Below are 20,469 nucleotides of genomic sequence, written 5' to 3' on the forward strand. Positions count from 1 at the left end.
TTTTGAATAAATCCCCAACAGTGTCACCAGCAAAGCACCCCCACACCATCACACCTCCTCCTCCATGCTTCACGGTGGGAACCAGGCATGTAGAGTCCATCCATTCACCGTTTCTGCGTCGCACAAAGACACGGTGGTTGGAACCAAAGATCTCAAATTTGGACTCATCAGACCAAAGCACAGATTTCCACTGGTCTAATGTCCATTCCTTGTGTTCTTTACCCCAAACAAGTCTCTTCTGCTTGTTGCCTGTCCTTAGCAGTGGTTTCCTACAGCTATTTTACCATGAAGGCCTGCTGCACAAAGTCTCCTCTGAACAGTTGTTGTAGAGATGTGTTTGCTGCTAGAACTCTGTGTGGCATTGACCTGGTCTCTAATCTGAGCTGCTGTTAACCTGCGATTTCTGAGGCTGGTGACTTGGATAAACTTATCCTCAGAAGCAGAGGTGACTCTTGGTCTTCCTTTCCTGGGGCGGTCCTCATGTGAGCCAGTTTCTTTATAGCGTTTGATGGTTTTTGGCACTGCACTTGGGGACACGTTCAAAGCTTTCCCAATTTTTCGGACTGACTGACCTTCATTTCTTAAAGTAATGATGGCCACTCGTTTTTCTTTACTTAGCTGCTTTTTTCTTGCCATAATACAAATTTTAACAGCCTATTCAGTAGGGCTATGAGCTGTGTATCCACCAGACTTCTCTACAACACAACTGATGGTCCCAACCCCATTTATCAGGCAAGAAATCCCACTTAAAAAACCTGACAGGGCACACCTGTGAAGTGAAAACCATTCCCCGGTGACTACATCTTGAAACTCATCAAGAGAATGCCAAGAGTGTGCAAAGCAGTAATCAAAGCAAACGGTGGCTACTTTGAAGAACCTAGAATATAAGACATAATTTCAGTTGTTTCACACTTTTTTGTTAAGTATATAATTCCACGTGTGTTAATTCGTAGTTTTGATGCCTTCAGTGTGAATGTACAATTTTCATAGTTATAAAAATACAGAAAATTCTTTAAATGAGAAGGTGTGTCCAAACTTTTGGTCTGTACTGTCTATATATATATATATATATATATATATATATATATGTATGTATGTTTTAACTAGTATTCCCTTTGAAAACAATGTGTAAATGGCATAGAGAATTGCTCTATGTAAAAACTTATGTTAAAATCGCATTGTAATCGGATAGCAATCGCACTGCATTTGGATGCTAGGTGTGGAAAATTGGATTGTACTCTCATGACACTTGAATTACAGTCGTGCAACTATCGGCAGGGAGATTCAGACCGATTTTTCGTACGTTTAGTGTGACTCCGGCCTTAAATGCATTTTCACAAACACTTTGGAGGAGAATATGGTAATTTACTGATCCAAAACCAGGCAAGAGTGATGTTAACTATCTTGAGATGTCAATATATCAAGAATAACAGTAAACTTAATCCAAAATGACACTATGAGTAAATGTGCATGAAAAAGTCTTTATTCAAAAGCGATCACAAAAGATTAGATAATGGGTAGTATGATGGCTCAGCAGTTTGCACTGGGTCTTTGGTTCAAATCCCACATCAAGGACAACATCTGCAAGGAGTTTATATGCTCTCCTAATGTTTCTGTGGGTTTCCTCCTTGTATTGTGATTTCCTCCTACACTCCAAAGACATACTGATAGGGAATATGTGAGCCCCAATGGGGACAGCGATGATGATGTCTGGGAAGCGCTGTGTAAATTAATGATTCTATATAAGCAAGTAAAATAAATGAGTCATGCACATGTAACATCATTCGACAGCCAACCATGTCTAACTCCAATAGTAAAAATAATTGTGAAAAAAATAAAATAAATTCCTACTCATGCAATAAATTAGATGTCTTTGTAGATTATAATCCACAGGTAGTTTTGTGACTTGCAACAGAATTGTTATGTGTTCTAAACAGTTTCTAAGGGTCATTTGAGAAGTGGTGTGACTTTATGTAGTCTTAACGTTTCACTTGAGACCCAATAATACATTATTGTACCCTAAAATATTTGTGCAAATGTCTGAAAAAGTAAGACAACTAAGGTGGCGAAACGTAATGCCAGATTTAACCAGTAGCATGAAGCACTCTGAATAACCTGACATATTGTAGGACTGTCAAGTCTAAGTTTACCAGGTAGGAAAATGAAGATGGGTGTTCTGCGCTGCTGGTGAGTATCCAAATAAAGATTCAGTGAGACAAGGAAAATATTAATGCGGTTTAATTTCAATGTGTTTCAAAGTCATCCAACTGATTCATCAGGAAAAACAACATTGAATTTAGTGGTTTTTCCTGATGAAGTAATTGAATGACTTGGAAACATGTTGAAAATAAACAGCATGAATTGATGAAAGGATCTCGCTTAAGCAAGGTAAAATGATGAATATTTATGTAGATCATAATAAAAATTGTTGGCATTGCTGTGACAAGCCAGTTAAAATTGGTTGGAGTGGGAAGGAAACATGGTATTAACGGGACACGTTTCGAACACAGTGCTTGTTCTTAAACTCATTATTTTACCTTGCTGGAGCTGGATCCTTTCCTCCATTCATTCATGTACATTATTTTTTTTAACCCCTTAAACCCCAAGGGTGGTTTGCATGTTAATGAACAGGACAATTTTTACAATTCTGACCACTGTCCCTTTATGAGGATATAACTCTGGAACACTTCAATGGAACCTGGTGATTCTGACAATGTATTCTCATGACATATTGTACTTCATGACAGTGGTAAAATTTCTTTGATATTACTTGCATTTATTTGTGAAAAAAATGGAAATTTGGTGAAAATTTTGAAAATTTAGCAATTTTCCAAATTTTAATTTTTATGCCTTTTAATCACAGAGATATGTTACATACAATACTTAATAAGTAACATTTTCCACATGTCTATTTTACATCTGCACAATTTTGGAACCAAAATTTTTTTGTTAGGGAGTTATAAGGGTTAAAAGTTGATGAGCAATTTCTCATTTTTACAACACAATTTTTTTTAGGGACCACATGACATTTGAAGTTACTTTGAAGGGTCTATATGATAGAAAATAATAAAAAGTGACATCATTCTAAAAACTGCACCCCTCAAGGTGCCCAAAACCATATTCACGAAGTTTATTAACCCTTCAGGTGTTTCACAGGAATTTTTTGAATGTTTAAAAAATGAACATTTAACCTATGTTCACAAAAAAATTAATTCAGGTCCAATTTCTTTTATTTTACCAAGGGTAATAGGAAAAATTGGACCCGAAGAGTTGTTGTACAAATTCTTCTGAGTACGCCGATATCCCATATGTGGGGGTAAACCACTGTTTGGGCACATGGCAGAGCTCGGAAGGGAAGGAGCACCATTTGACTTTTCAATGCAAAATTGGCTGGAAATGAGATAGGACTCCATGTCACGTTTGGAGAGCCCCTGGTGTTCCTAAACAGTAGATACCCCCAACAAGTGACCCAATTTTTGAAACTAGACCACCTAATGAACTTATCTAGATGTGTGGTGAGCACTTTGAACCAACAACTGCTTCACAGAAGTTTATAATGTAGAGCCGTAAAAATACAGAATCAAAAATTATGTTTTTGCCCAAAATTTTTTATTTTCCCAAGGGTAACAGGAGAAAGTGGACCGCAAATGTTGTTGTGCATTTTGTCCTGAGTATGCTGATACCCCATATGTGGGGGTAAACCACTGTTTGGGCCCATGGCAGAGCTCAGAAAGGAAGGAGCACCGTTTGACTTTTCAGCGCAGAATTGGCTGGAATTGAGATCAGACGCCATGTCGCGTTTGGAGAGGCCCTGATGTGCCTAAACAGTGGAAGCCCCCCACAAATGACCCCGTTTTGGAAACTACACCACCTATGGAACTTATCTAGATGTGTGGTGTGCACTTTGAACCCCAAATTGTTTCACTAAAGTTTATAATATAGAGCCGTGAAAATTGAAAAATAATTTTTTTCCACAAAAATTATATTTTTGCCCCAATTTTTTATTTTCCCAAGGGTATCTGGAGAAATTGAACCCCAAAAGTTGTTGATCAGTTTGTCTTGAGTACGCTGATACCCCATATGTGGGGAGAAACCACCGTTTGGGCACATGGCAGAGCTCGGAAGGGAAGGAGCGCCATTTTGGAATGCAGACTCTGATGGATTATATGAGGGCGTCACATTGCGTTTACAGAGCCCTTAATGTACCTAAACAGTAGAAACATCCATAAGTGACCCCACATTGGAAACTAGACCCCCCAAGGAACTTATCTAGATGTGTGGTGTGCACTTTGAATCCCAAATTGTTTCACTAAAGTTTATAACGTAGAGCCCTGAAAATAAATATTTTTTTTACACAAAAATGATATTTTCGCCCCCAATTTTTTATTTTCCCAAGGGTACTGGAGAAATTGGACCCCAAAAGTTGTTGTGCAATTTGTCCTGAGTACGCTGATACCCCATATGTGGGGGAAAACCACCATTTAGGCACATGGCAGAGCTCGGAAGGGAAGGAGCACCATTTTGGAATGCAGACTTTGATGGAATGGTATGCGGGCATCACATTGCGTTTGCAGAGCCCCTTATGTGCCTAAACAGTGGAAACCCCCCATTCCAACTCGAACCCTAACCCCAACACACCCCTAACCCTAATCCCAACCCTAACCACACCCCTAACCCCAACACACTCCTAACCCTAATCCCAACCCTAACCATAACCACACCCCTTACCTGAACACACTCCTAACCCTAATCCCAACCCCAATACACCCCTAACCCGAACACACCCCTAACCCTAATCACAACCCTGACCATAACCCTAACCACATCCCTAACCCCAACACACCTCTAACCCAACCGTAAATGTAATCCAAACCCTAACCCCAACTCTAGCCCCAACCCTAACCCTAACTTTAGCCCAACCCTAACTTTAGCCCCAACCCTAACCCTGACCCTAATGGGAAAATGGAAATAAACACATTTTTTATTTTATTATTTTTCCGTAACTAAGGCGGTGATAAAGTGGGGTTTGATTTATTATTTATAGCGGGTTTTTATAGTGGGTTTTTATGTTTGGCAGCTGTCACACACTAAAAGACGATTTTTATTGCAAAAAATAGTTTTTGCTTCCCCACATTTTGAGAGCTATAATTTTTCCATATTTTGGTCCACAGAGTCATATGAGGTCTTGTTTTTGTGGGACAAGTAGACATTTTATTGGTACCATTTTCAGGCACATGACATTTTTTGATCGCTTTTTATTCCGATTTTTGTTAGGCAGAATGAACAAAAACCAGCAATTCATGAATTGCTTTTGGGGGGCATTTATACCTTTCCACCTTTGGTAAAATTGATAAAGCAGTGTATTCTTTGGGTTATTACGATTACAGCATCATTTATATAATTTTTTTATGTTTTGACACTTTTATACAATAAAAACTATTTTATATAAAAAATAATTATTTTTGCATCGCTTTATTCTGAGGACTAACACATTTTTTTTTCACTGATGATGTTGTATGGCAGCTCATTTTTTGTGGGACAAGATGATTTTTTCAGCGGTGCTATGTTTATTTATATTAATCTTTTTGATTGCATGTTATTCCACTTTTTGTTCGGTGGTATGAAGGTAAAGCATTGTTTTTTGCCTCGTTTTTTATTTATTTTTTACGGTGTGTGTTCACTGAAGGGGTTAACTAGTGGGACAGTGTTATTAGGTTGTGTTGTTACAGATGCTGCGATACTAAATATGTTTATTTATTTATTTTTATTTACATAAAGAAATGTATTTATTGGGACAATATTTACTTAATTTTTTTCTTTATTTATTAATTTTTTTAAATATTTTTACACAGTGTATATATTTTTTAACTTTGCAACTTTGTCCCAGGGTGGGACATCACTATCTAGTGTCAGATCGCTGATCTGACACTTTGCACAGCACTGTGTCAGATTAGCGATCTTACAAGCAGTGCAGGGGGCTTGCCGGCTCCTGCTCTCAGCAGGCACTCACAAGCCACCTCCCTGCAGGACCCGGAAGGACCCCCGTTGCCATCTTTGATCCGGGGCCTGCAGGAAGGAGAATGGAGGAGACCCTTGGAACAACGCGATCACATCGCGTTGTCCTGAGGGTCTGAGAGAAGCACGCAGGGAGTCCCCTCCCTGCACGATGCTTCCCTGTGCCACCAGAACACCACTTTAGGTGGCTGCAGGCTTTCTGAATTTTCACAGCACATTCACTGCACACTTTTAGGATTGTCCCTTGCCGGTGGCAAGAGTGGACAGTCATGTCAACACAAGTATATGATTTCTATGCTTCTGGCTACATTCCGACGAGGCATGTCCTAACTAAATAATTGCCCCTCACTATATTCCCTGCACAAAATATGACCACCACCCTGTCCCTCTTATGGTACATGCTCTCAATACTGCCGTCTCCTTTCCATACTGGTTCCCCTCTTCACACTGTCCTCTCACACTGTGTTTCCACCTATAGTGCCCAGTCTCTATGTTGTGCACCTTCATCACACTCCTCCTCCTTTGCATATTGTCTTTTTCTGGCTGTGCCCTTACACTGTTCACCACACTACTCAGTCTCTATTCTTCGCCCACTCATACTTTTATCCCCCTATACTGTCCCCTCACATGTTCTCCCCTCCCCATCCACACAGAATAGATCTCCACCTCAACACGGAATAAATCCCTCCTCCACACTGAATAAATCCTCTCCTCCACACTGCATAAATCCCTCCACCGCACCGAATAAATCCTCCCACTCAACACTGAACATATCCCCCACTCAACACTGAATAAATGCCCCCACTCAATGCTGAATATATCCTCCCTCCACACTGAGTAAATTGCTCCACACACAAAGAATAAATCCCAGCTCAGAGAGCGGTTGAATCGCTATCCGCGTGTGGCAGAATTCAGTCGACATGGGGAGGCACTTTGGACTGTCGCATTAGGCGGCCTGACAGCACCCTCCTTCCAGCTGAGCCAGTGGCACATGCCCCCACTGTCCCCCCTAGACACGCCTCTGAGTGGTAGAGTAAAGCATGAATGGCAATTTGAAAGTTTCTGTTTGGCTGCACATGACTTTTCAAGGAGGTTATGTGGTCCTCCACTTAACAGTCAATCATGCAGCCATTTTTCTCGGAATTCTCAAAAGCAGAATCAGATTGCTTCATGTTGCAGCTTCTGACTGACATAATATTTTCAATTGCTGTATCCCCTTAATTTGTAATTGTAGTTTTTACTTCATTTGCACTGACCACCTTATAATGAGCCAGACAGCAAAATCTTATTCTCTGCTGCCTTTTACTCTGCTTAAATCAAATAATCTTTAAAAAGATAGTTTATATTAATGTAATATATGACACTGTTTTTTTTCAGAGGATGTTTTATTCAGCTGAGGAAACATTAGTTGGAAACCTCCTAAAACGAAAGTGCAAACACATTTTTCATTACAGTTTGTAGTATAAAATGAGTGTAATTAGAGTGATTGGTATTCATGAGAGACCTAAGTTATAACCAGAAGGATTTAGTTGACAAACTGCTCCAAACAGAGAACAGCATTCTTGGATATAATTATATGGAGGCTCCTAACATTGAATAATTACAAAGTGAAGACATTAATTAGCTGAAGGAGTGATTATATTTATTTTTCACTGATTAAATTGTATCCTCAGAGAACTTAAGTTGGCAAGATATGCTTGAAGAAAGAAAAAGTCATTGTGTTGACAAAGCAACCAATGAAATTTGACAAGAAATATTGCAGTTCAGAATATGTGTCAGATTGGGAAAAATAGTAGACACACATATTTAACCTGTTCCAAATTAAAAGGTCTCTAAGCGAGACTAGATCTTTTTTACTCACATGTTAGCATGTGCGTAACATAAGAATAAATCTGCTGTCTACTTGAAAAGTTAGCTTGGATAGGATTCGGAGCTTTAAGGTGTTCTCTAGGAATAGAAGAACAAAATAAATAACTGAAGGAAATGTCAATATAAATAAATTCCTATCTACATTTACTTAACAAATCTCAATTGTTTTGTCTAAAAAAAAAACACTTTAGAATTAAAATGGTTGTCACCTTTTTACAGAAACCTGTAACAGAATTCTACTTAGAATGTACTTAGGACATGTGTCTGTGAGTAATTGCAGAAGAAGACTACTTTGCTATGACCTAGAGACAAGGGTTGAACGAAACGGATCGGACAAATTCAAAAGTCGACGACTTTCAGCAAAGTCGGCTTTCGTGAAAACCGACCCGATCCTAGTGTGGGATCGGCCATGAGGTCGGCGATCTTCGTGCCAAAGTCACATTTCGTATGATGCTTTCAGCGCCATTTCTCATCCAATGAAGGAGGACACAGAGTGTGGGCAGCGTGATGACATAGGTCTCGGTCCCCACCATCTTAGAGAAGGGCATTACAGTGATTGGCTTGCTTTCTGCGGTGTCACAGGGGCTATAAAGGGGCGTGCATGCCGACCGCCATTTAACTTCTGCCGATCTTAGCATAGGGAGAGGTTGCTGCAGCTTCATCAGAAGAAGGGATATAGTTAGGGAGAAAAGATTAACCCCGAAACTGCTTGTGCTGTAGCGATTTCCACTGTCCAACACCACCTTTTCTTTGCAGGGACAGTGGAGTTTATTTTTTTGTGCATCAACATCAATTCTTATTTCTTAAGCTAGTCAATCTTAATTTACTTTATAATAGTAGTTAGGCATTTAAAACAGGGGGTCATTTGGCTAAAGTTGTGGGGGGGTAGGGCAGGAAACGCAGAATACGTCACGGCGGTGGAGCAGGGCGAGGTAAGTATTTCAACTTTGCAAGTGCTGTGATCCTGAGCAAGCAGGGGGGGGCACTCGTTGGCACTAGGCACTGGCACAGGGCCCCTCATAGTACGGCGGTGTGTTTGATGGTGGGTGGCGTCTCCCACTGTCAGAGACACTTTTGCGTACTATGAGGGGCCCTGTGCCAGTGACGTCGCCAATGAGTATGCCCCCCCACCTATGAAGGAACCTGCACTTTCATCTGCACCTTCCTCTTTGTCCCCATGTAAGGTGGTACAGTATGCGGGAAGGGGAACCTGACTTTCAGCAGGGTCAGATTCAGGCTGTGTAGAGTGCAAGGGGAATGTAGTGGTCTGGGTCAATGTACCAGCAGACTCAACTAGCAGTGGCTGGGCAATGGGCAGGATGAGAAGGAAACACAGATATAGGCCCAACTAATAAAGTAGGCTAAATGCAGTTCAAAATTGGTAACTGGACTAAACAGGCGGCATAGCTTTGCTCAGTGGAGGACAACTGTAATGAGTGGCGCAGACACAGTTAGTAGGCCCAAAATAAAAAAGTAGGCTAAATGTAGTTCAAAAATGGTAAAAGGACTAAACAAACGGCATTGCTTTGTTCAGTGGAGGACAACTGTAATGAGTGGTGCAGACACAGTTTGTAGGCCCACAATAAAAAAGTATGCTAAATGCAGTTCAAAATTGGTAACAGGACTAAACAGGCAACATAGCTAGGTACTGGATTGGACTCCTCTGCTGAGTAGCAGACAGTGGTAGTAGGCGCAAAGTATTAACTGGTCTAAATGGAGGCCAGGGCCCCTGTATATTTTAACTATCATCTATCATTTCAACAAATTTGTATTGGCAGTGCCATTAATGGATTTAATAGCACAGACTACACAGTGGTCGAGCAGGGAGAGGTAAGTATTGCAAGTGGTAGAGCACTGTTTGAGCTGGGGGGAACACTCTCTCGTGGGCGGCGGTACTGGCACAGGGCCCCTCATATTACGATGATGTGTCTGACATTGGTTGTGCACCACCACCGTCAGAGACACTTCATTGTACTATGAGGGACCCTGTGCCAGTGCTGTCGCCCAAGAGTGGGCCCACCCACCTGTCCAGGCAAACGGCACTCACACGGGTGCTTGCTCCAGGTGCTGACCATGGCCCTGTGGGGGGAGTCAGCCCATTTAGGGAGGTATAAAAATGGTCTATGGTGGATATTCAGCAGCTGCAAATGGCGGAATTGCAGCAGTCAGTAAGAGGAGGCCAAAAGCAAGACATTTTTCAGGCAAGCTATGTGTCAGCAGGAGAATGTGGGGCAAAATAATTTGAAATTCATGATTGGTTCATTTTAATGAAGGTTAGATCATCAACATTCTGGGTAGCCAGATGTGTCCTTTTTCGGTCAGTATTGAACCAGCAGCACTGAAGACTCTTTCTGATAGCTCACTAGAAGCAGGGCAAGCGAGCTCCTGTAATGCATATTCTGCCAATTCAGGCCAGGTGTCTATTTTAGATGCCCAGTAATCAAAGGGGAATGACCTGTGAGGGAGAACATCGATAAGGGAGGAAAAGTTGTTCGTAACTATACTGGACAAATGTTGTCTCCTGTCACTTTGAATCGATGCAGTGGCAGAAAGTGGCTGGAAGATATATGAAAAAATACAGGGACTGTAGTATAATTTCAATCTCCCTACAATGATCTCAGGACAAGTATGGCAGCAAAAAAAGGACTGCTGCACACAAAAGTGTGGACAAATAAACAAGATAACTCTGCAGAAAGGAGCAACAGGAATTTTGCTTTTAAAAAAGCAGTTGGTTTGCACAGCGGCGTGCAAACAGCAATGCAGCTATCAGGGAGCATTATAAGGCAGGCTAATAAGCTACAGAGCTGATGCACAAAAATATAAACTCCACTGTCCCTGCAAACAAAAGGTGGTGTTGGACACTGGAAATTGCTACAGCACAAGCAGTTTCGGGGTTAATCTTCCCTCCCTAACTATATCCCTTCTTCTGATGAAGCTGCGGCAACCTCTCCCTATGCTACGATCGGCAGAAGTAAGATGGCAGTCGGCGTGCATGCCCCTTTATAGCCCCTGTGATACCACAGAGAGCAAGTCAATTACTGTCATGCCCTTCTCTAAGATGGTGGGGACCGAGACCTATGTCATCACGCTGCCCACACTCTGCGTCCTCCTTCATTGGCTGAAAAATGGAGCTGAAAGCGTCATATGAAACGCGACTTTGGCGCGAAGATTGCTGACCCCATGGTCGACCCCACTTGGATCGGGTTTCATGAAACCCGACTTTGCCGAAAGTCAGCGATTTTTGAATTTGTCCGATCCGTTTCGCTCAACCCTACTGATCACATGATCGTGCGGTATATGCCGGATTTGCAGAGTTCCTAGGTTTTAGCAGACCTATAAATTCGGCTTGTGAATTTCATTTTATCACTGTAATAAGCTGGTTTCCCTTGTAATAGGGGTTCCTATGGATACTCCAGTTGCAGTTGGAAAAAAAAGATCAGTAAGGAAAAAAAATATTTCCAGGGATTTGTAATGATCTTCTGGTGAGCATATTTTGTAAAACAAATATATACTTCCGTCCCCAGCTTACTGCAAAACAATAAAGAAAATAAGATTTTTTTCATATAAATTACATTTTCTTACCTAAGAAAAGATACAAACCTACACATAAAAGATATCTATATGACCATAATAAATTGAAAAATTATTTCAACAGATAATTGTCAAACATGAGCAGCAAGAAATATAAACAAAAAATTCAACCAAAAGCCACTTTTTTAAATTTTCTGTTTAAAAAAAATATAAAAATCAACAGTAATTTATATGTATCACAAAGTAGTGCTGTAAAATAATACAATTTGTCACACATAAAACAAAGCCTTATGCAGCCATGTGAGTGAAAAAATAGAAAGGTTATAGCTGCTGAAAGCAGAGGCAAAAATTAAAATAAATAAATTGGCTGGTCAATAGAGTTCAGCGAATATATTTGGAATCGGTCACCGAATCTGAATTTGCCATATTCGTGTCATATTGGTACCCTATTCATGGCTAATTTAAATTTGATGATTGGTTACAAACATAATCCTAAATTTCTATTCCCATGGACTCCAATGACGTTCGGCTGTGCGCATCGAATATTGCAAAAACAATATTCGCCACTGATCGTAACCGGAACTGAATTTTTAAAAATTTGCTCTACTCTACTGGTCACTAAGGCCTATTTAGGCCTGGCCACCCCATCAAGAAGCAGCCCTTTTGCATTTTTGCATTTTTGTTTTTCGTTCCTCTCCTTCCCAGAGCCATAACCTTTTTATTTTTCCGTCAATAGGGCCATGTGAGGGCTTATTTTTTGGGGGACGAGTTGTACTTTTGAACGACACCATTAGTTTTACCATGTCTTATACTAGAAAACGGAAAAAAATTCCAAGTGTGGTGAAATTGCAAAAAAAATGCAATCCCACATTAGTTTTTTGTTTGGCTTTTTTGCTAGGTTCACTAAATGCTAAAACTGCCATTATGATTCTCCACATCATTAGGAGTTCAAAGACACAAAATATATCTAGGTTATTTTTTATCTAAGTGGTGAAAAGAAATTCCAAATTTTGCTAATAAAATAAATTGCACAATTTTTTGATACCCGTAGTGTTTCCATTTTTCGGGATCTCGGGTCGGGTGAGAGCTTATTTTTTGTGTGCCGAGCTGATGTTTTTAATGATATCAATTTTGTCACAGCAACCAAAACAACGTAATTCTGGCGTTTTTAATTTTTTTCTCGCTACGCCGTTTAATGATTAGGTTAATCCTTTTTTTATTGATAGATTGGGCGATTCTGAAAGCGGTGATACCAAATATGTGCATGTTTCAATTTTTTTTAATTATTTTATTTTGAATGGGCCCAAAGGGGGGTGATTTAAACTGTTATATTTTTTTAGCTTTTTCATATTTTTTGAAACTTTTTTTAACTTTTGCCATGCTTCAATAGACTCCATGGGAGGCTAGAATCTGGCATAGCCTGATCGGCTCAGCTACATAGAAGTGATGCTCAGATCACTCCTTTGTAGCTGAATCCCTGCATTGCTATGAGCGTCGACCACAGGGTGGCGCTCACAGCAATCCGGCATCAACAACCATAGAGGTCTCAATGAGTCCTCTGGTTGTTATGCCGACGCATCGCTGACCCCCGATCATGTGATGGGGTCGGCGATGCGCGCATTTACGGCCCGATGGCTGGAAGTGGTAGTTAAATGATGCTGTCAGCATTTCACAGCGGCATTTAACTAGTTAATAGCGGCAGGTGGATGGTGATTCCACCTGCCGCTATTGCGCGCACATGTCTGCTGAACAAAACAGCTGACATGTCGCGACTTTGATGTGGGCTCAGCGCCAGAGCCCACATCAAAGGGGGAGACAGGACAGGCGCCGTACTAGTACGGCGCTTTTCATGAAGGGGCAAGGTGTTAATAACTTGAACTGCTTTGTTATGAATTTGCAGAATGTAATTGTATTTCTGGAATAGTATGCTGCATTGAAAATTGTATGGAGATCCAGTCAAAACCAATGATTATAAATGGTCAACCAGAGTTGTTCTTTCTCTAATTATTTAGTAACTAATTGCTTTCTAGCTTGCAGGCTTTTGTGACAATCAATTTTAATAACATCATTAAATTTGTACATAAGTGTGATTTTTCTACATCATTGGGAAGATTATCTTTTTTTATTTCTTTTTCTGATCTTTTGGTATTTAAAAACCCCTATTAATATAATTATATTTAATGCTTCTCAATTTCTAGAATGTTATCATGGTTACAATTATATATTTTAACTAGCCAATGTGAAGATTCTACAAACAAAACATTTAAATATTTATTATTAGTGTTTTACAATGTATGAGAGGGTGTTAAAGGGAATCTGCCACAAAGTGGTTGCTTTCTCATCTGAGAGCAGCATGATGTAGGGGTAGAGACCCTGATTCCTGCAATGGGATGCTTGCTGCAGTTTTGCTAAAATCAATATTTTATCTTCTGCAAATCTACCAGTTCTGAATGTGGATCGGAGCTTTCTATGTACAATGTGCATAAGCAGAAAGCTGCCAATCAAACTTTTTTTGCTAGCGGATATCTCACTGAGGTCACCACAGTTCATCAGCAAAGTGAGCTGGGAACGGAGCCTCAGTGACCTATGGTAACCTCAATGATGTCACCGCTAGCCACTGATGCTGCACTCGCAGCAGTTCATTCTCCCGTGAATTTCAGCCTAGACCATCGCACCGTTAAGGTTTTAAACCACTTATCACAGACATGGATTATGACTTGTGACAGTATGTCGGACAGGTGAGGGATATGGTTGTTTTTTTTGTTTGTTTGTTTTTTACAGGAGTCCAGGGCTTCAATGGAATGGGCATTAGATAAATATAATTTTGTTTTTAATTTTAAATGAAAAAGTAAAACAGTGTATAATATTTATTTCAAATAAAGGTCTCTATTCAGGTTGTGTGTTTATTAACAATCTAACTATAGGAAGAGTAATGGGTAGGTGTCGCCTGTCCATTACTTATCTGTGGGCTTGATGTCACCTGAAAATAAGGTCTGCCATCTAGATGTAGCAGAGCTAGACCCATCTTGGGACAAATGGATTATCATTACGGTGCTCTCAGACAGGGAATAGGAGTTCACAAGAAGACACTGAGCACACGCTGCTCAGTGTCTCTGCTGGATGGCAGGCTGTATGATTGCATCATGCAGTTGTGCAGCCTGCCATCTAGATGTAACAGTGCTAGACCCATCGTGTGACAAATGGTTTAGCAGCATCTCTGCGGAAAGGTGAGAAATGTTGTTGTTTTTTAACTCTTTTTCCAGAAGACAGTGGCATTGGGGATATGGGCGAGGTCGTAAGTATGGTTTAATTATGATTTATTAAAGGAGTCTGTGTCATTCTTTCAATTAAAGGAGTTTTTATGTGCATGTGTTTTTATAGGATATGACTATTGGGTTAGTAATGGGGGCGACTTATTGATTCCTCCCCATTACTAACCTCTGGGCTTGATGTCACCTGAAAATACTAGGGTGACATCAACCCCCCAACTATCACCCCACTTGCCACGGCTACAGGGCAATTGGGAAGAGTAAGGCTAATTGCCAGAATCTTTGAGATGCGCCTTTTCTGGGGCATCTGAGAACTGATGTTTTTAGCCTGGCGGGCAGTATCCATGGCCCCTTCCTAGGCTATTATTATCAGCCCGCAGCTGTCTGCATAGCCTTTGCTGATTTTTATTTATAGGGGTCCCTACGCCTTTTTTAGGGTCCCCATTTTAATAGCCAGTAAGGGCTTAGTATACAGCTGTGAACTGATATTAATAGCCTGGGAATCTCCATAGGTATTATCCCCTTCCCAGGCTATAATCATCAGCCCCCTGCCATTGGTTTTCCCTCTGCTGTTTATGAAAATTACACGGGAGCCCATGCCATTTTTTTTAGAAAAATAATCTTTTATTAACTAAATACATATACAGTTAGCTGCTCACACAAAGTACTAATTGTATTTGGACATGGAGGAATTGAAAAAGCAACAGGTGCAGGCTAATCTACAGCAACAATAGATATGGCAACAGCAGTATCAACAGCAGCAGCAGCACAGGCAGCAGATGGAACTCCTAGCTGAAGTGATCCATGGCAGGACAACCACCCCAACCCCAAATCCAGGTGATGACAATCAAATGAGGAAGACGGTAAGAAGACTATTACAAAAGATGACCCCAGGTGATGACATTGAGGCATTCCTGGTGGTGTTTGAATGGGTGGCGGAGCATGAGTAATTGCCTACAGAGCAGTGGGCAGAGGTTCTTGCACCATATATATTTAACAGAGGAGCCGCAGAAGCTTTATTATGAGTTGGCGTTGCAGGTTGCAAAAGAGTATTCCAAGTTAAAGGCTGAGATCTTGGCATGCTTAGGAGTGACTCTGACTGTCAAGGTGCAACATATGCACCAGTGGGCCTATTGCAGTGACAAACCACTCTGGGCTCAAATGTTTGACTTCCTACACCTGGTCCAAAAGTGGTTGCAACCAGAATCCTCCTCCTCATCACAGATGGTGGAGAAGGTTGTCATGGACAGGTTAATACGCTCACTACCAAGGCCAGTGCTATCCTGGGTTGCCCAGGGAGATCCCTGTAATGCTGATGACCTAGTGAGCCTGGTGAAGAGGTACCAGGCTGTCAAGAGTTCCTTGGGGAAGCAAGGGATTGGAGCATCCCAATACTTGGGTTCCCAAAGGGGATGACACCAAAAAGAGGGGAGCTAAAGCCATGCATGGGGGACGTCCAGGAGCACAGGAGGCATCTGAGTTAGTGTCAAAGGCCCTGTCCAATAGTGTCATTTGCTGGAGGTGTCATACCCCAGGTCACATCACTTCCCATTGCCCCATGACCACTGAGCCATTGGATTGCAGCATAGGATGGCGCTGCTCATATTTTGCATATCCCACCTGAAGTGCTGTCCCTTAACCAGGCGATGGACCGCAGGCATGCCCCATGACAATAAACGGGGTACAAATCAAGTGTATCTCTAGGGAGCTGATCTATATCTTCTCCTGAACCGAGCTACAGATGAAGATACTGTCAGAGCAAGGGACCCCTTTTATGTCGAAAGTCATGAGGGAATTGGGCAAGACCCTGCAGATTTCCCTGCTCAGAACCTCAGTATACCATCCCCACACTGATGGACTGGTGGAGAGGTTTAATAAAACCTTGAAGGCTATGCAAAATAAAGCAGTGGATAAGGATGGCAGAGACTAGGACTGTCTGCTTCCTTACCTGATGTTCTCCATCATGGAAGTTCCCCAAGCTTCCACTGGCTTATTCCCATTTGGACTGCTCTATGGAGAACACCCTCGAGGACTCCTGGATATGGTGAAGGAATCCTGGGAAGCTGAAACCACCCCCTATAGAATCATGGTAGAGCATGTCACACAGATGCAAGAGAGGATTGCCAATGTGATGCCTATTGTGAAGGAGCACCTCTTCAAGGCTCAGGAAGCACAGACCAGAGTGTATAATAGGTCAGCCAGGGTGAATCAGTTCAACCCAGGGGATCGAGTACTTGTGCTGGTGCCCACTGTGGAGAAAAAAAAATTCCTGGCCAAGTGGCAGGGTGTCTATGAGGTGGTGGAGAAAGCTGATGATGTCAACTACAAAGTCCACTAACTGCAGAATTCCTACCAGATGTACCACGTGAACCTGATTAAGCTGTGGCAAGACAAAGAACCCATGGAAGCTTCTTGTCTGCGGACAAAGTCTGATGTCAGTGCATAGGATGTTAAGGTGGCAGACACCTTGCCCTGCTCACAGAAGCAGCAGAGAGTTGCTACAGTGTGACAGAGATCTGTTCTCAGAACTTCCAGGATGTACAAAGGTCATAGAGTATGAAATCCTGACAGAGCCTCATGTCCAGGTCAACTTGAAGCCATATGGGATTCCTGAAGCCCGCCAAAGGAGGAGAAACGCGCGTCGAGGCTTTCTGCTCCCTGCTTCCACGCCGGCACCCTGTTGCTAAGATGTCTCAAGGTATTAGTATTCACTAGTTATCTTCATTTGGATGTTATGATCATTTTTACCTTGTATTACATGGTGCAGCCGTACAGCCCAGTACTCTGGGTTAGCCCTGACACCACTTAGCTCGCTCCTTCACCTTTCATCCTCTATGAGATGTTATATTGGTTACTTGCGGGTGTCTTTTCTTGCATCAAAGCTTCAGAGGCTGTGGGCTGTGCAGCAGTGATTTTTGTGCAGTCTTTCAGCGCATCTCCCATGTGTGGTTACATCTGATGCGCTGCTCTTTTTAGCTGTTTTTTGTCTTTTCACTAGTGTCCTGTACGTATTTTGTACTATTTATATGTAGTATTTTCAATAAAATTTATACTCATATGTATGGAGTTTATGTATATGGGTACTATTTATGCTTTACCTAGTTACATATAATATCCATTGCCGCTCCTAGTGGTTGTTCGGCTTTCCTTTTTGGTTGTATGTATTTGCTGACGGGGGTTGTCCTTTGTTAGCTCTCAGGGTATTTTAGATTTATTAGGATTGGGGAAGCCATCTGAGCAAGATCCAGGCAATATTTGATGCTCTATGGACGGTGGAGTTTTCCAGAAACCTGAAGAAATGTGCGTTGGGAATGGAGGAAATGAAATACTTGGGCTATGTTGTAGGCAGGGGCGAAATAAAGCCCGAGATAAATAAAGAGTTAAGGCAATACAGAGCTGGCCACAACCACTCTCAAAGAAGCAGGTCAGGGCATTCCTGGTCACTGTGGGCTATTATGACAGGTTTATCCCAAACTTCACCGCCTCTCTGACAGACCTCCTTAAAGGGACAAAGTTGGCAATGGCTAAGTGGTCTCCAGAAGCTGAGTCGGCCTTGCAGGAACTGAAACTGGCCCAGTGTAAACAGCCAGTTCTAGTAGCACCCAATTTCTCCAAGAAGTTTGTGGCCCAGATGGACGTGTCAGATGTCGGGCTGGGCACTGTCTTACCACAAGGCATGAAAGGGGAAAGAGAACCCCCTTAATGTATCTTAGCCAGAAGTTGTCATCCTTCGAGAAGAATTATTCCATAGTGGAGAAGGAATGTATAGCCATCCAGTGGGCATTGGACACTCTGAAATACTATCTTTTAGGCCTGAAGTTCAGACTAGTTTAGACTAGTGTCAGACCATGCCCCACTAAAGTGGATTAGAGAGAAGAAAGGGAGCAATGCCTGAGTGACCAGGTGGTTCTTTCAGGATTTTAACTTCCATGTGGAGCTTAGCCCAGGGAAACTGCATGGCAATGCTGGCGCTCTGTTAAGAGTCCACTGTTGGCAGAAGGTGCCAAGCCTCCCGGCTTTGGGCAGAGGGGGTTTTGTAAGATGGCCGCCGGATGAGTCCTTGAGGGGAGATATGTGTCATCATGGCTATAAGTAGTGATGATGTGAGCTCAGAAGCATGTTCCAGCACATATAGTGCTGAGAGATTTATTAGGTCAAGTGATGGGTGGGAATGACTGCTCACATATCCCAATCCCAGGTGTGTTGTTTGGTAGATAAAATGGAGGTCGAATGTCTTATTCAGTGTCTGGAGCTGGAGATGTGTGGATCTCCTGTGTGCTGCTCTGTACTAAGGCCTAAAGAACCAGAGTGGGTGGAACCGCTATATGTTGTATGGACTTTTTACTTTATGTTTTCACTTTGTGCCAGAAAAGGCTGTTCTTTTGTTTTGCTATCCTGAGTGGTTTACGAGGTTTAAATAGACTTGCCTGGATATTGCAACAATACTGCTTCCTGTGCCTACCTCAACTGCAGCTGAGTGAATACAAACCTCTGCAATAAACATATACATATATGTGTGTGTCTTTTGAAGAATATTTCCTTTGAAAACTGAAAATGATGTGTAAATGAGAGATAATTGCTTTATGTAAAAGTACATGTTAAAATTTCATTGCAATCGGATAGCAATCGCACTGCATTCGGATGCAAATCGAATGCTAGTTGTGAAAAATTGGATTCTACTCACGTGATACTCTGCATGTACAGTGGTGCTTAAGGGTGTGTTTCCACGGTCAGGAAACGCTGCGTGTTTGACGCTGCACAGAGCTGAAGCGTCAAACACGCAGCGTCCAGATGTTACAGCATAGTGGAGGGGATTTCATGAAATCCCGTCTCCACTATGCATTAAACATGCAGGCGGCAAACCCGCGGAAACGGACATGCGGCGCGTCTTTTCGGAACGCAGCATGTCTGTTTACAATGTGGTGACGCTCTGTCGCCGCGCCGTAAATTTCCCATAGACTATCATTAGATGCAGTAAAACCACATCTAATGATTAGTCACATGCGTAGTAACTGCGTAAACGCAGCTTACTATGCATGACTACTAATTCACATGCCGGCTCACCTGTCCCGCCGCCGGAAGTCCCTCGTCCACTGCAGTTATCGCGATAACTTAGCTGATCAGCTGATTGTGAGAACGCTGCAGTGTAGGTAACATAGTAACATAGTAACATAGTAACATAGTTAGTAAGGCCGAAAAAAGACATTTGTCCATCCAGTTCAGCCTATATTCCATCATAATAAATCCCCAGATCTACGTCCTTCTACAGAACCTAATTGTATGATACAATATTGTTCTGCTCCAGGAAGACATCCAGGCCTCTCTTGAACCCCTCGACTGAGTTCGCCATCACCACCTCCTCAGGCAAGCAATTCCAGATTCTCACTGCCCTAACAGTAAAGAATCCTCTTCTATGTTGGTGGAAAAACCTTCTCTCCTCCAGACGCAAAGAATGCCCCCTTGTGCCCGTCACCTTCCTTGGTATAAACAGATCCTCAGCGAGATATTTGTATTGTCCCCTTATATACTTATACATGGTTATTAGATCGCCCCTCAGTCGTCTTTTTTCTAGACTAAATAATCCTAATTTCGCTAATCTATCTGGGTATTGTAGTTCTCCCATCCCCTTTATTAATTTTGTTGCCCTCCTTTGTACTCTCTCTAGTTCCATTATATCCTTCCTGAGCACCGGTGCCCAAAACTGGACACAGTACTCCATGTGCGGTTTAACTAGGGATTTGTACAGAGGCAGTATAATGCTCTCATCATGTGTATCCAGACCTCT

The 20,469-nt window shown here is 41.9% G+C and overlaps 1 protein-coding gene across 1 annotated transcript in view; it reads left to right on the plus strand.

Moving 5' to 3' along the window:
- The window catches only part of GRID2 (glutamate ionotropic receptor delta type subunit 2), a 2,297,645-nt gene that overhangs the window by 1,884,848 nt on the left and 392,328 nt on the right, over positions 1 to 20,469 (plus strand). The gene's annotated exons all lie outside the window — the stretch shown is intronic.

This window comes from Ranitomeya imitator, chromosome 1, assembly GCF_032444005.1.
Source record: "Ranitomeya imitator isolate aRanImi1 chromosome 1, aRanImi1.pri, whole genome shotgun sequence".
In the NCBI taxonomy this organism is placed as follows: Eukaryota; Metazoa; Chordata; class Amphibia; order Anura; family Dendrobatidae; genus Ranitomeya; species Ranitomeya imitator.